This window comes from Ambystoma mexicanum, chromosome 3q (assembly GCF_040938575.1).
Source record: "Ambystoma mexicanum isolate Mex_15411 chromosome 3q, UKY_AmexF1_1, whole genome shotgun sequence".
In the NCBI taxonomy this organism is placed as follows: Eukaryota; Metazoa; Chordata; class Amphibia; order Caudata; family Ambystomatidae; genus Ambystoma; species Ambystoma mexicanum.
In genome coordinates, this window is record NC_090926.1 from 302,883,113 (window position 1) to 302,897,530 (window position 14,418).

General features: G+C 47.0%; 1 protein-coding gene across 3 annotated transcripts in view; it reads left to right on the plus strand.

Annotated features, from left to right (window-relative positions):
* KMT2D (lysine methyltransferase 2D) overlaps nt 1–14,418 on the plus strand; it is a 2,224,302-nt gene that overhangs the window by 785,739 nt on the left and 1,424,145 nt on the right. The window lies entirely within an intron of this gene.

A 14,418-nucleotide genomic window follows, 5' to 3' on the forward strand; every position in this document is an offset into this window, starting at 1 on the left:
AGGGCTCATTCCACCAGAGGCATTGCCTCTTCGACAGCCCTTCAAAGAGGTGTTCCAAAAGGTCCATTTGTGAAGCAGCAACTTGGTCTTCACTACACACCTTTTCAAAATTCTATGGTCTGGATGCTTCCCGGTCTAAGGAGCTGAGTTTTGGAAAAGCAGTGCTATATTCCGCCATCTAAGGGCACTGAAAAATCTAACCCCTCCTCCAGAGAAATTATACATACTGCTTTGGGAGTCTATGGAATACGTTGGAGGACACAATCCATTCGAAGAACAAGTTACTTACCAACTGGTAACCTTCTTTCGATTGGATGTTCCGCCAACGTATTCCTCATCGCCCTCCCAGCCTACCGCTCTGTAGATTTTTCCGGGTTATTGCCAACTCAAATCTCGCAAGGCTGATACCTATCTGCCGGCACAATCTACACAGTACAAAATCAAAGATAAAAAGGGGAAAAACAGAACTGAGGCCAACGGGAGCCACGCGTGCTACTTATATACCAGATTACGTCACCGTTTACCGAGGCCTTCGAGGGATCATCGACTCTGACATTGACGCACGGCACCCTCTGCCAAAAAAAAAATTCCAAAGAGCAGCAAAGCTGGATGGAATACATCTAAGATGATGAATACGTTGGAGGAACATCCAATCGAAAGAACGTTACCAGTTGGTAAGTAACTTGTTCATCTGGGGAAGATCAAGTGGAGTGGCACCAGTGGGCGGAGTCAGGGGAGCGCATGCTCCTAGGGCTGCGCCCCTCTAAATTTAAAGGGAAGATGATTTTCTCTGGTGAAAAATGTTCCGTCTCCCGTTCCTAGCGAGGGACGCCCATACAGTAGGGCGGAAAGGGGACAGAACTAAGAGTACCATTCAACTGAGGCAGCACTGGACTCCACTCTTAGTATAAGCCTGTGTGTTACATTATGGAGGAAAGGGGACTATGGTCTAGGGGTACGTTAGTCACAACGGTGAGTAATTTATGTTAACTAAGCCCTTAGTTGGGCTTCAGAAAAACTGTGCGAACAACTGCAGCAGGATCCAGCTTTATCTACATAGCCCTTTCCCCCTCCTGATGCTTCAGGCTCCTCTGAGTAGACCAGGGATATATTTGAAGCCTGTATGGACAAAATGGCCCAGTTCAAACATTTCTCAGGCCAGTTTGATATTCTGAAACGCCACAGGGCTGTTGATTCTTGTCCTGTCCCTCTAGAATCAGAGGCTCCTCTCCCTCGGTGCTCAATTCACATCCCTGGAGGAATCCCATCCTTAGGACCCCCAGGCAGATGTCTTTCTGGATGATCCAGATGACCCTGACCAAGACGCATACAATGTCCAGGACCCTAGCCAGGGCGGCCAAGACCCTACCCATCATGTCATGGACTGGAACTCCAGGGCACGTGGCACTCCACATCCCCTCATGACCCAGACCCTGTGAAAAATGTTCTTGACGCTCCTGCTGTCACTCAACCCAGGGACTTGTTGCCGATTGATGGTCGGATGCTATTTAATAACTTTTTTAAAAAGACGGCTGATCAAACTCGCTACACAAGGTGCCACCCCTGACTCGGACTTTGTGGAAAACATTCCTTTGTTGAACTCTTTGAATATGCTCCTGGCCCCCTCATTGCTCACACATTGCTCACTCGTGTGGTCAATCACTGTGTGGAGAAAATGTTGGGCCCAGCTTCTTCAGACCTGCTGTACATCAGGACCATGCCATCCCGGACTCCCTGGTCGTCACTAAAACACTGAAAAAGGGTGGGAGTTCAGTATCCTCATCGGCATCTACTCCTGACAAGGAATGCAAAAAATTGTGCACCCTTGCCAAACGTGTCGCCACCTCTGCCGCCTTTTGCACCCTGATTGCCAATGATACCATGCTCCTGGCAAGCTACAGTGACGTTCGGTGCGGATTGTTAGTTAAGCTTGTATGTAGTTGTTGGGGAGAATTCTCTTCTAAGGCTAATTTCCCTCATCTATAGAGTCCCCCAGCAGCTTTGCTGGATTTGAGGGGTTTATTTTTTTTTTCCTGCTGTGAGACTTTTTTTCCCCACTTAGACATATTGCTAATGTGTGTTTTTAGGCTATTTTTGTGTGTGCTAATGGTCTATGGGGTTTTTCTCACCCTCATAGGTATCTTTTTACATGTGTGTTACACAGCACCTTCAGTGCAGTAACACAGGGGTGTCATAGTGGCCCCCAAACATAGACTCCCTACCCTAGGACTGACTACTGTCTCCCAGGGCATGTAAAGTCCCCATTGACTTTATTAGTCAATAATTATGAACAGAAAGTACTGGGAATGGTTAATAGTTTTTCCCTGTTCATTTTCGAGAGGGTACCGTCCAGTCCCCCTCTCAAAAGTTTCTGGCTGGTGGCAGTGGTCACTACTGTAAATATTCAACCGGGAATATGTCCCTATGGGATTTTCCCATTGTTCGAGGCTACCCCTTTTACTGACAGCCTCTACCAGACCGCCGGTTTATTTTATTATTAACTTTACTCCGGTAGGTTTTTATTGCCAGATTTTTGATATTATTTCTTTCTCGTCTTTGTCTGAAATCCTAACCCGGGTCGGGGATCCTTTGTTCATCCTTTTGGCAGGCTTCTGCACAGAAGCCCTCCTCACGGCGCCACAGAGTTTGGGGTAGACAGGATGTGTGGGGGGGGGGGAAATAGGCACCCTGGACAGAGTTACCTAGGCAACCCAAGTCACACTCCCCCCTGATAGGTTGGGGGGTTATCCCGCCAGCATACCCACCCCACCCCACTGTCTGAGTGACAGCTAGGCTGTATGAATGGGGGTCTTTCTGCATAAAAGCAAGGCTCTGAGGACTGGAGAGCAAGACGTCGCCACTGGAACTAAGACTCGAAGGGGAGAAGCTGAAGACATCTGCAATGATTGAACCACCGGTGAAGCCCTGCTGCAGATCCTCGCCACTTTTCTCCAACGACTCAAGAAGATCTTCACCTGCAAGAGTCTTCTTCCTTTGAGCTGGTGGGGCCAACCAGTTCGCCAATCACCTTCCAGGACCTGCCTTGGTCGAATCACCAGTGCCCTACATTAGGAGACCGGATAGCCAGGCACCTGTCCACCACGACCACGATTTAAAGGAGCATACCTTTTATTCCGTTTTGGCAGCACCGCGGCTGGCTTCATCCCTGGGCAGTGCAGTGACTCTAACCTTCCTCCACGACGAGAGCCTCTCTTCCTCTGCTGGATCTCCTGAACTGCAGGAATTGCCAGGAACTACCGCCACCGCAGGAGCCTCTTCCACTTTAAAGGTACATTGTTCCGCCAGGCCTCCCGTTTCATTGGGTACTGCTAAAGGTGTTTTAAATCCTTTACTTACCTTCTGGGTTGGCCACCCCTATCATCTAACATTGTCTTTTACCTTCTGCAACCGCCTTTTCAAATTGTTAAAGACTTGACTGAAGCTACTTGAGCCTGGACACTTTGCCTTGTACCACTGACTCTGGCACAGGCCTATTGACTCTGGCTAAATCTGTTACAACTGCCTTCTCTAGATTGCTTTTCATCAAGAAATGTGTTGGTGCACCTAAAACTCTTTTATAACCACCTTTCCTTCCCTTTTTAAATATTGTGAAGTACCATTTTGCTCGGTTTTCACCAAGTATTTCATATGCTAAAAGTATTACCTTGCCTAACTTGTTCATAATCCACTTGGGAAGTGTTGCTGGTGTGTTCTAGAGTCTGAATCTGTATAACTTGTCCTTTCCCTCCCTATTGAGAAATAGTGCCATTTCTGCTTGGTTTACACTGTGCTGTTTTGCTCAGTTTTCACTCTTGCTCAAACTTGTCTACATTTTTAAACAGGGAGTTGTGTATACTTTTCTTGACTGTTTTAACTTGCTTTATGGATAGTGATTTGTGTGTGGAGTGTGTAAAATAAATGTATATTATTTTTGATACAAAGTTTTGGTCAGTGTTTCCTTGTTTCATAGTACTGTGATCCTATTGTGTAAACCCTGAATACTGCTCATCTCCCTCTAGAGAGAAGTCCGACTGCTCAGCCACAGCTACCAACTAAATCTGTGTGGTACAGACTGATACTAAAGGGGATGTATTGCATATACCTGTAGTCCTAATCTTCTGTAGTGCTCCCTAAGGGAACTGCATAGGATTCTGCCTAACAGTAGTAACCCTTAGGTAGACTACATCAGCCTTGTCCTTTTGGTAATAAATAACCCACCTATTGGTATAGGTCTGTACTAGACAAGTTGGAAGAGTGACTGAGCATCCAGTCTTATGTCAAGAGGGGTAAATGTGAGCTGTAGAGATGTAACACTCAGTGTCACATTCACAAGTACACAAATGACACTTCTACTCAAGGTTTTCTAGTAAAATAATTTAACGGACAGTTTTAAATACAATACTTCCTCAGATTTAAGATCAGCAAGTTGATACCGTTTGGGATCTCACACAGACAGACAGAATCACAATCACATATCACTTTGGACACTTATTGCAGTAATTAGGTTGAGGAAAAGGGTTAGGGAAGGGAAAAAGGTTAACGGGGTCTCAGAGCATGTGAATACTTTCCAATCTACCCAATGAAGTCAAGGTTGGACCTTTCCCAGCAATACAAGTTAAACTTATGCACCACCTATGAGGGACAGTTAAAACCAAAGTCAATGGGTCAGAAGAGTCTGCAGAGAGCCAGGACAGCCAAGGTCACTTTGCACAACGTCTAGGGTGCGGAGACAGTTCTTCAGATATCACAAAGTCTTGAACAATGTTTTTAAGAGTTTGTAGAAAAAGAATCACTGTAGGGTCACAAGCTGTTAGGCTTGTGAAGGGCAAAGCTTCAAGCAACTCTGCAGAAAAAGCAGCTACTGTAAGTCTCCATTGAGAACGAACGAGGTACAGACCAAAAAAGTAAGTACCCCTTTAATAAAGACCGTACCTTAGGTTGGAAAAGGAGGATCCAGCTGGCTTCTGGTCACGTGTCAGTGGTTCATGTTAAAAACTGCAGCAAAAATGGCCGTGGAAACAAAATAACACGGCAAAAAGGCTGTGGTTTTGCTGCTGCAATCCATGTAAAGGATGCGGGGGACACCCCCGCAACCCCCACTCCCCTTAAATGGTCTAACGTGTCAAACCACAGCGTTTTTGCTGCAATTTCTTTTGTACAGGCGACATTTTTGCCGTGATTTTATCGCTGCATACAGTGTCAGTCCTGCAGATCCTGTGTTCCTGGGCCTCAGTCGTGGGGACAAGAGGGAGGACGTCTGGAGGACTCCTACACTGCAGTTCGAAGGTCTGTGGGCTCTTTCCAAATCAGCGGCACTTCGAGGTTTCAGCTACCAGTCAAAAACACCACGTGGTTCTTGGACACTTGAAGGGCTCCCCTTGCTTCTGGGGTCCAGCACTCTGTTGAGGTGGCTCAGGCTTGGGTCATCCTACTTGGGCAGGTTCCTCAGGATCTTCCTGGAGCCGGGTCCGACTTAAAGATGATTCACTCTTTTCTGATGTTCCTAACCCCTGGCACTCCGTTCCAGCAGCAGCAAGAGGGTTTCCAGCAAAGTTTGTCTTGGGGTCAGTTGGTCCCACCAACCCAAGGGAAGAAATTGTCGATTCCGTGCTTATTTAGTCAATAGAAATTGCAGCTTCAGCACTGCAGCAGGGTTTCTCCCAGCAGTTCAACGGTCCAGGAGGGTATAGCAAGCTTACCTTCCAGTTTCATTCGTCGGATGTTTCTTCCAGTGGTCGACTCTGCCTTCTGTTCAAAAGACAACACCTTTTATGCAGGTGTCTCCCATTCATGCACAGTCTAGCTTTCACTCAAGGGCAGCGAGCCAATCAGCACTGGGTGTATTCAGGTAGCCAAGGAGACGAAGGACTGGGAGTTTCAGGCACCTCCCGCACTTCCTGCCCTGCCAGAGACACTGGAGCCAGAGGTGGGTTTCTGCATTGAAGCCTACCAAAGACAAAACTGACAAAAGGGTTAAACCTGGTTTGGGGGGGGCAGAGTAAATCCCCGGAAAGGCTTCACAAGAAATGGCAAAAAAAGATCTGGGCCACTTTAGCCCGCAGTAAAAATGCACAATGGTAGGACAATTTAAAACAATGCCACCAGCCATTAATTGTAGTGAGGCTTAAGCGGAGCTCGAAAGAGATTTATTGCAAATTCATAATCTTTGTCCCACAACCGGTGGTAGTCTATTCTTGAACTTTAATCTTAGACACCTGCTTCGCGGACTCCTTTGCCAAAGACGTCTATGGATTTCAGTGACTGGTGCATTGGTCAATGCTGTCGAATGTGTGGCCTCGGCCCTTCGGCCAGGCCTATCCATTACGGAGAGTGTCTAGTTTCTAGATACAGGCGTCATGATTCTTCTATTTATGGTATTGGAAGTTGCAAGCTCATGATGTTTCCTTGACTTAATGTTAGGCAGCTGACATTCTTGCAAAGCAAGATGGCGGTGAACTTCGTGCTCAATAACTATTGGCTACTGACTACAACAGCCCTTTGTGATGCAGTTTGGAACCTGAGGAGAGGTTCTAAACTGCTTTTCATTCAGGATCAGCCCAGAAATGGTTGCAACGCTTCAGAGCTACAGAGTTAACCACAGAAATCGGAGAAAGGAGAAAAATCTTTCAGTTGACAAGCCTCAAAGTGCCAGAGATCAACCACTGATAAGTGACAATTGAAAAATACATGGTTATGGAAATGTTCTAAATCAAAGTGACTGTTTGCAAGCTACATTCACTGTATGAACTTTGTTGCCAAAGGAAGTTAAAAATAATTTTCAATTTCTTGAAAGTTATTCAGTTCGTACTCATAGTAAATAAGTTAGTTTAAATGGCGCGCGAGCATCAGCTTCAAAGGATTATACTTGGTGCGCGTGCAGCCAAGAAGGAAAGCGTTTCGTTTCTCCAGCATTGGATCTTTTGTGGAATAAAGCATGTGAATCCATGAAAGATACCAACACTGGAGAAATGGAGTTACAGGTAAGAAACTACTCCATTCCATTGCACGTTGTGAATTCCCCACATTAGAGGAAAGCACCTTGCACCGTGTCAGTGAAACGTTGAGTAGGAAGTGCCAGGCGGATCCAGTCGAAGTTGCATAGTGTTTAATCTGCTTGGCGCGGTGCAGAAGAAATCGGTTGTGACTGCTGCGCAGACGGAGCAGATAGCGCGAAAAAGTGAAGTACTTCACTTCGGAGGCGATCCTCCCGTCTGGTGTCTGTTCCCAGTTATGTGCGCAAGCGAGAAGTCAGTTCCAGAATAGTGAAAGTGTGAGCGAGCCAGAGCAGTGTAGAGCAGGAATACAGCTTTGTGTGAACTAAGCAATTTATGTCAAGACTCACTCAGGAAGCATTACAATAACGCCCAAGGCAGCTTAAGAATGCAACATGCGTTTTCGAAAAGATTCAGTTAATCCGCCATTTAGCTGAAATAAAAGCCAATATGTTTATGGAAACTTGAGACTGCATTGCACTCGGATTTGAGAGCTGAGCGAGTTTTCACCAATTGAAGTGTAAATCAGAGTACTTAAAAACATTGATTTCTAGTGAGTAATCTCCCTGAGGTGAGAAGAAGCATTAAGTCTTAATAACTTTACAGCACAGAGGGTTAGAGTTGATAATTGTGACTGACAGATAAGAATTCTTTAGCATCAAAATACCTCAAGGCTTAAAGCTGAGCAAGTCATGTAATTGGTGGGAAAATCTAGACGAGGGGAAATATAAATTCAGTGCCAGTGTAATTTCTGAATGTTAACCAAATATGTGGTGTTTGCAGGTTTTCCAGTGTTCCAAAGCATAAGGAGACCAGAGGAAACCTGACCGTTTATTTTCTCCACTTCCCTCTTTCCGCCGATCTGGTCAATCAAGCAGTTGTTCACTTGACTGCTGGGAGGACTGGTTTGGAGGATTGGGTGGGCTATCGTCTGCTCCTGCAGGATTTAGGCGTTGGGTCCTGATAGTGGGGCACCAGGTTTTGACTCTCTGATAATGCATTTCCTTTTCCCTCTCTTTCCCGTTCTGTTCTGGCTGCTGTCCCTTACCTCTGCTATGGAAAAGACTCCTTTTTAAATGTTGTCCTTCTTGTAACGGAAAATACCCTTGTAAGGACACCCATCGCAAGTGCAATAGGTGCTTACCTCGCGACGAGAAGTCCTGCAAGTCTTGTAAGCTTTTCAGTCCAAAGATGCTAAAGGATGGGTGTACGAAACGGTGGGCGGCCTACACGATACAGGCAGCGTGTGATTCTCTATAGGTGCTCTCTCCAGCAGCGAGGATTCTAGCAGCGGCCATGGCTCCTTTGTGGAGGCCATAGACCTTTCTGTGGAACCGTCAGGTTCCCAGTTGCCTGTCCCCGGCCGCCGACAATGCTATGGGGAGATCACACCCCAGCGACAGCGGCACACTCGCACCATCGAAGGCTAAGCATTCAACCCCACGGACTCCCTCGATGGATACATCGAGGAAGCATCAGATGCCGACAGGCCTGCTCAAGATCGGTCGCCCTCCCCTCATACGTCATCTCTGCATGCGTCGGGGCAATCCACCCATAAGGGTGTCCCTTATAAAAAACATACGGGCACTGACGTGCCGTTTAAGAGCTCGTCGGCTCCAAAGGTTTCGGGGGAGTCGGAAACCATGACGCCTGCAGACACATCAATCTCCCTCTCATCCACCAGACCTACGCGAGAGTCTCGCAGCAATTGTTTCGGCAGCGAATAGACCCAAGAAGCACACCCTTTCGTCGAGAGGAGTATTCAGAACGGTCCCAGCCCCTCTCTAAGACTTTGTCTGATAAGTCCCTCCCTTCTAAGGACCCCTGTCGTCCTGGAGAGCCTTACCCACTTTCCTGACCCCACTGGTTCATCCCTGTGGACCAGAGTGAGGTTTGAGAGTTATGTGGACACGCTTTCACAGTTTGTAGACTTCTGAGAAAGATTTATAACCCCAAAGAGACCTAGGGAGGAAGATACCTGCCCTAGTTTACCAAAGGTCAGAAGCTTTTAATCCATACTCCACAGGAAGAAGTATTAGAACTCTCGGAACCTGAAGAGGTCTGAGAATCCCTGTGGCCAGGAAGACATTCCTTTTGGCCAGGACACACCTGACCAGTGCCCAGATTGGGGTGGAGATCGGCCTGTAGAGAAAGCACCTTTGTTTTTCCCCCCACTCTTACTCCTGACCCAGACAAGATTTGTGTGGATTCTTCCTTATTCGCCTCCACAGAGGCAGGCATCGCCTATTGCTGATCAGATGGCTTTTAATGCAATCCTGAAATGGGCTGCATACTATTTCCAAAATACCGCGCAGGAAGCTGTTCAAGACACTGACTTTGAAGACATTCTGATGGGGAAACCCCCCACAAGTCAGGCAATCCCCTTGTTAAATTTCATCAAACGCCTTGCACCTTCTTTGCTGTCCCCTTCCCTTACAAGGCTGTCAGCCCTCGGGTGGAGACATTTTCTCCCCCCTCCTTCTGACCATCGTACATCCGAGGGCATGCCACTCCAGACTCCCTGGTTACCACTTCCACCAGGAAGAGGGCTGGTGTGCGACTATCTACGCAGAAGCAACCCTCCACCCCGACAAAGACTGCAAAAAATTGTACACCCTTGGCAAGTTCATAACCACTTCGGCAGCATATTCGACAAGAATTGCTAATAATTCAACCCTTCTTGCGAGTTATAGTGATGTGCAGGGCAACCTGCTTCAGCAAGGCTCATGAACCACTGCGATCATGCCTTCTGGCGATTGTCTCGGAAGGGAAACAGGTGACCCACATCCTAAAAAATACATTGGATGTAGCGGAGACTGCAGGGCAAACTCTGGCCCAAGGCGCTCTTATCAAAAGACACGCCTGGCTGAAGAACTTAGGATTTAAGTCAGAGACACAGGTCTCCTTAATAAACAAAACAAGTGGAAGACACAAATGTGTTTGGCAAAGCTGTGGCTGATGCTTTGGAGACGGAAGAAAGAGCACGAGACTCTCAAGTCTCTTAATCAGATCACTGCTAGACCTTAACAATGGGGAGGAAAAACTCGCCATTCCTTTCGGGCCAGTCTTTTTCCTGATCTCCACACAACCAGTATGGCACAGGAGGTACCTCATGGTCCTCTGCACAAGGTGCAGCTGGCACCAGCCAATACAAACAGAGGGGACAACTAAGAGGCAAAGGTAGTGGGTGAAATTCCACCCCAAGAGGCTCCCCCTGCCTCTGCTCCCAAATGACTCGCCAGTCCGGGTCCCCCCATGCCTCCCCGGACAGGGGACATTTAACATGTTTTCTTCACGCATCGAAGGGGGTCACTTCAGACCAGTGGGTGCTCAAGATTGTCGCCCATGGTTATTGCCACCTGCCACCTCGCTACCATCCTCCAAGACACAGATGCCTATCTCCAGTACACCTGCGGATTCTGCTGGAAGAGGTGCAGATTCTTCGAGAAAAGGGCGGCATAGAAGTCGCCCCCATTCATCAGGTAAACAAGGTTATTTATTCAGTGCACTTCCTTATACCCAAAAAGATCGAATGATGCGCCCTGCTTTAGATCTGTGTCCTGCAAACGAGTACGTCAAACCACAAAAGTTCAGGATGACAACTTTTCAGGTAGTAATCCCACTGCTACGTCAGGGGGATTACATGGCCACATTAGACATGAAAGATGCATACTTCAATGTTGCCAGTGCACAAAAAGTACCCTAGGTGCATGATCGAGAACGAGCACCATCAGTTCAAGGTTCTCCCCTTCGTCATTGCCTCAGCCCCAAGGGTGTTTAAGAAGGTACTGGCAGTAGTAGCGGCTAACCTGCACAGGCAGTCAATCCAGTCTATCCTTACCTCGACGACTGGCTAATAACGGGATTCGTTCGGAACATGCTTATCAAATACCCAGAAGACAGTAGGTCTCCTCTTCAGTCTGGAATTCTCGATCAATGAGAAAGTCATGCCTATACCCCAGCCAAGTCAATTTCTGGGGGCTCTAATTCGGACCAAAGACGGGCTTGTCTCCCCCTCAGAGAGGTTTCAAAACATGCTGTTCCATATCCCTCACTTTGTAGCCTATCGCTAGGCGACCGTACTCAAAGCCATTTGACTGTTAGGGATGATGGCCTCCTGCATTTATTTAGTCCCACATGTACGTTTGCACATGCACCCCATGCAAGAGTGGCTCTCCAGCTAGTGGTGCCAAGCCAGCGGACAATGGGGCGATCTAGTGGTTGTCTCAGCTGCCCTCGGTCTCTCTCCAGTGGTGGCCAAAGGAAAACCTCTTTTCAGGGGAAGAACTTCACCACCTCCGCAGTAGAATCCACTCTCACCACGGACGCATCTCTGATGGGTTGGGCTCATCTCCTTCATCAGACGGCGCACAGCGTTTGGTCCCCTACAGTAGCATCCAACCACATAAACCTGTTGGAACTGCTAGCAGTGTTCAAGGCCTTTCAAACACACCTCCAGGGAAAGATGGTCCTAGTTCTCAAGGACAGTACCACGGCCATGTATTACCTGACCAAGCAAGGGGGCACACACACTCCAGGGCTATTCAAACTGTCACAGAACAGTTCCATGTGTTGATATCCCCGCAGAAATATTGCCATACAAAAATATTGCCATATTTATGCGGTGATATTAAGGCATGGAACCTGCGGGGGACACCCCCCACAAGCCCTGCATTATTTTTAAAGGAGCGGGGGGACACCCCTGCAACCCCTGCTCCCAAAAACCCAAAAATGATCCCCCCAATGATATCAACCATATATATCGCGCTATCTTTGGTGGGGATAACATGTAGTGATACCCACTGAACACATGGAAGTGGGCTCTCAAGCACAAGATGTTCCTCCTGTCTAAACAGGTTTATGGGGAACTCGATCTTGTGTAGGACGTGCTCAGCAGAGACTTTGCACTACCCATAAAGTATGAATGACAATTACACGCAGACATTGTTCTCAACATCTTCGCGGACTGGGGCTTCCCAGAGATCGACTTGTTCGCAACTCTGGAGAACGCACAATGTCCAGACACCTCCCCGCCTCTGGTTCCAGCTTGTCTGGCAGGGACAGGAAGTGAGAGGTGCCCGAAACTACCTGTGCTTAATCCCCTTGGTTACAGGAATGCACCCAAAGGTGATTGGAGGACAGTCACCCTGCTGTGAGTGACAACTAGGCTGCGAAAGAATGGAAGAAACCTGCATAAAAGGAAAGGCTTTTGGCTTGGAAGCAATCCGAAGAAGAACTTGGAAGAGACGCTTGCTGCAACTCCTGGACCGTTGGTTTGCCTGGTGAAGCCCTGCTGCATTGCTGAAGCTCCGAATTCGCCTCGACTGGAAAAACCCTGCACCAGGCGACTTCTCCCCTTGGGTTGGTGGGCCCAATCAACCCCAAAGTGAACTTGTCTGGACATCCTCTCGCAGCGGACTACATTCCATTGCTGCTGCTGGAACTGATTGCCAGGGAGAGGAACACCAGAATTGAGTCTCGTTTTTAAGTCGGACCCGAGCTACAGGAAGATCCTCCGGACTCGCATGAAGCAGGACTGAGCCACCTCAACTGAGGGCTGAGCCCCCAGATGCGAGGAAGTCCATAAAGGTATCAGAGAACCGCAGTGGCGCTGTTTGCGAGAGCCGCCAGGAGCTGAAGCCGCAAGGTGCCGCTTACCTGAATCTTGCCCATTGCTGCCACTGACCTTCCATTCGTAGTGCAGGGGTCTCCAGACGTCCTCCCTCTTTTTCCCACGGTTGAAGCCCAGGAACAAGATCAGCAGACCTACACGGGAACAGAAGCCAGCTGGAACCACTTTCTTCTAACCAAAGGTACTGTAAAACTAAGGGGCTGCTTACCTCTTGTGTAGTCTTGCTAATTCTATGTTGAGACTTGTCTTGGTTGCTTTTGCAGAGTTGCTTGCAGCTTTGACTCTCACAAGCCTCCCTCTTGTGGCCCTACACCTAGACTTTTGCTCAACTAACATTGACTGTCCTGGCTTCCTGAAAGACTCTTCTTACCTCTGACTTTGTGCTTTAACTTCCCCTAGGAAAGTATTGGTTTACTTTGCATTGGAGGGTTCAAAAAGTACTTGCCTGCTGAAAAATAATTAACCCTTGTTTTATTCCCTCATCTTTTCCTTTTTACACGAACTTCAGTATTGCCCTAAATGTGTCCATGTCCACAGTGTCCTAGTTAAGTCACCTCAGGGTGTGGGAAGTGTCTGTGCCATCCCAAATGGGTATCTACTGATTTATTGAAACTGAGTGTGTATTTTTGTTACATATATTTGCTCCCTTCTTAGAAGGCTCATTCTAAGGACAGTTAAATTGATGAATAATTGTTCAATCAAGAAACCTTGAGAGTACGTGTTTATTTGGCTGCTCAGTCACTCTACCAATGTGTGTAGTTAATGCTTATACCAAAGGTTGGGTTATCTATTAACAAGAGGTCAAGGCTGGTCCTGTCACCCACAGGGTACAGCATACAATCTTGCATAAGAAGAGGATACTAAGTATCCCCTCCAGCACTCTATTGAAGATAGTGTGTGCTGGGTCTACAAAGTTACAAAAAGAAAGTAAAGTCAGTTTCGGTTTACTGCTCTTGGAAGAGAAGTTATTTAAACCTTTGGGAAATCTAGAGGACTTCCCTGTGCCTCTGCACTGAAGGTGCTGTGTCACAATGTAAAAAGATACATATGGAGTTTGTCGGACTCTAAAACCAAAGAGAATACAGAATCCAAATCAGATCAAAACATCTGGCTGAGGGAGAAAAGGGCTCACTCACTCCAAGGTAAAAATTAAAAAGTCCCAAAGTCCAGCAAAAGAGCAGGGGGTCTCTAAGGAGGTAGGAATTCGACACAATAATGAAAGTTCTCCCTAACAGATATCACCCGCTCTCCTCTAATGATGTTCAATTGTTTTCTGGGGTAATATTGTGCATTGAGGCTCTGTATGTTTGTGGTGTGGTTGTATACCACTGATATAAGATGTTTCAAGTAACTGGCTTGCAACAGCGCCCTCATGCCTCCTGGCTTAGGTGCTTTACAAATGCGAAAAATAAATAAAATAAATATTCTGTTGGGCCTTAATGTGACTGTGCGCCATTGCTCATTGCGTTTTAGTTTTCAAACATGGTTTCAAGTGGCTCCTTCAAATGAAGGTTATACATTGTTATGCATTTATCCAACTTTATGGAACACATATGAACAAAACAAATGAATTTATGGATGTATTGCATTCAGGCTGTGTTGCTGTAATCTTAAACAATCAGTGTTGCAGGGATGTGCCAACAGTTTATAAAATAAAAATCGTCAGTTGTGGAAACAATCAGGAATTGTGATATGCAATGGCTGTATAAAAACATGAGTATTCTAAACCAACTCCACCATGGCTAAATGCCAAAGAGTGAAGAACATAAGCACATTTATAACGGGCATCCATTG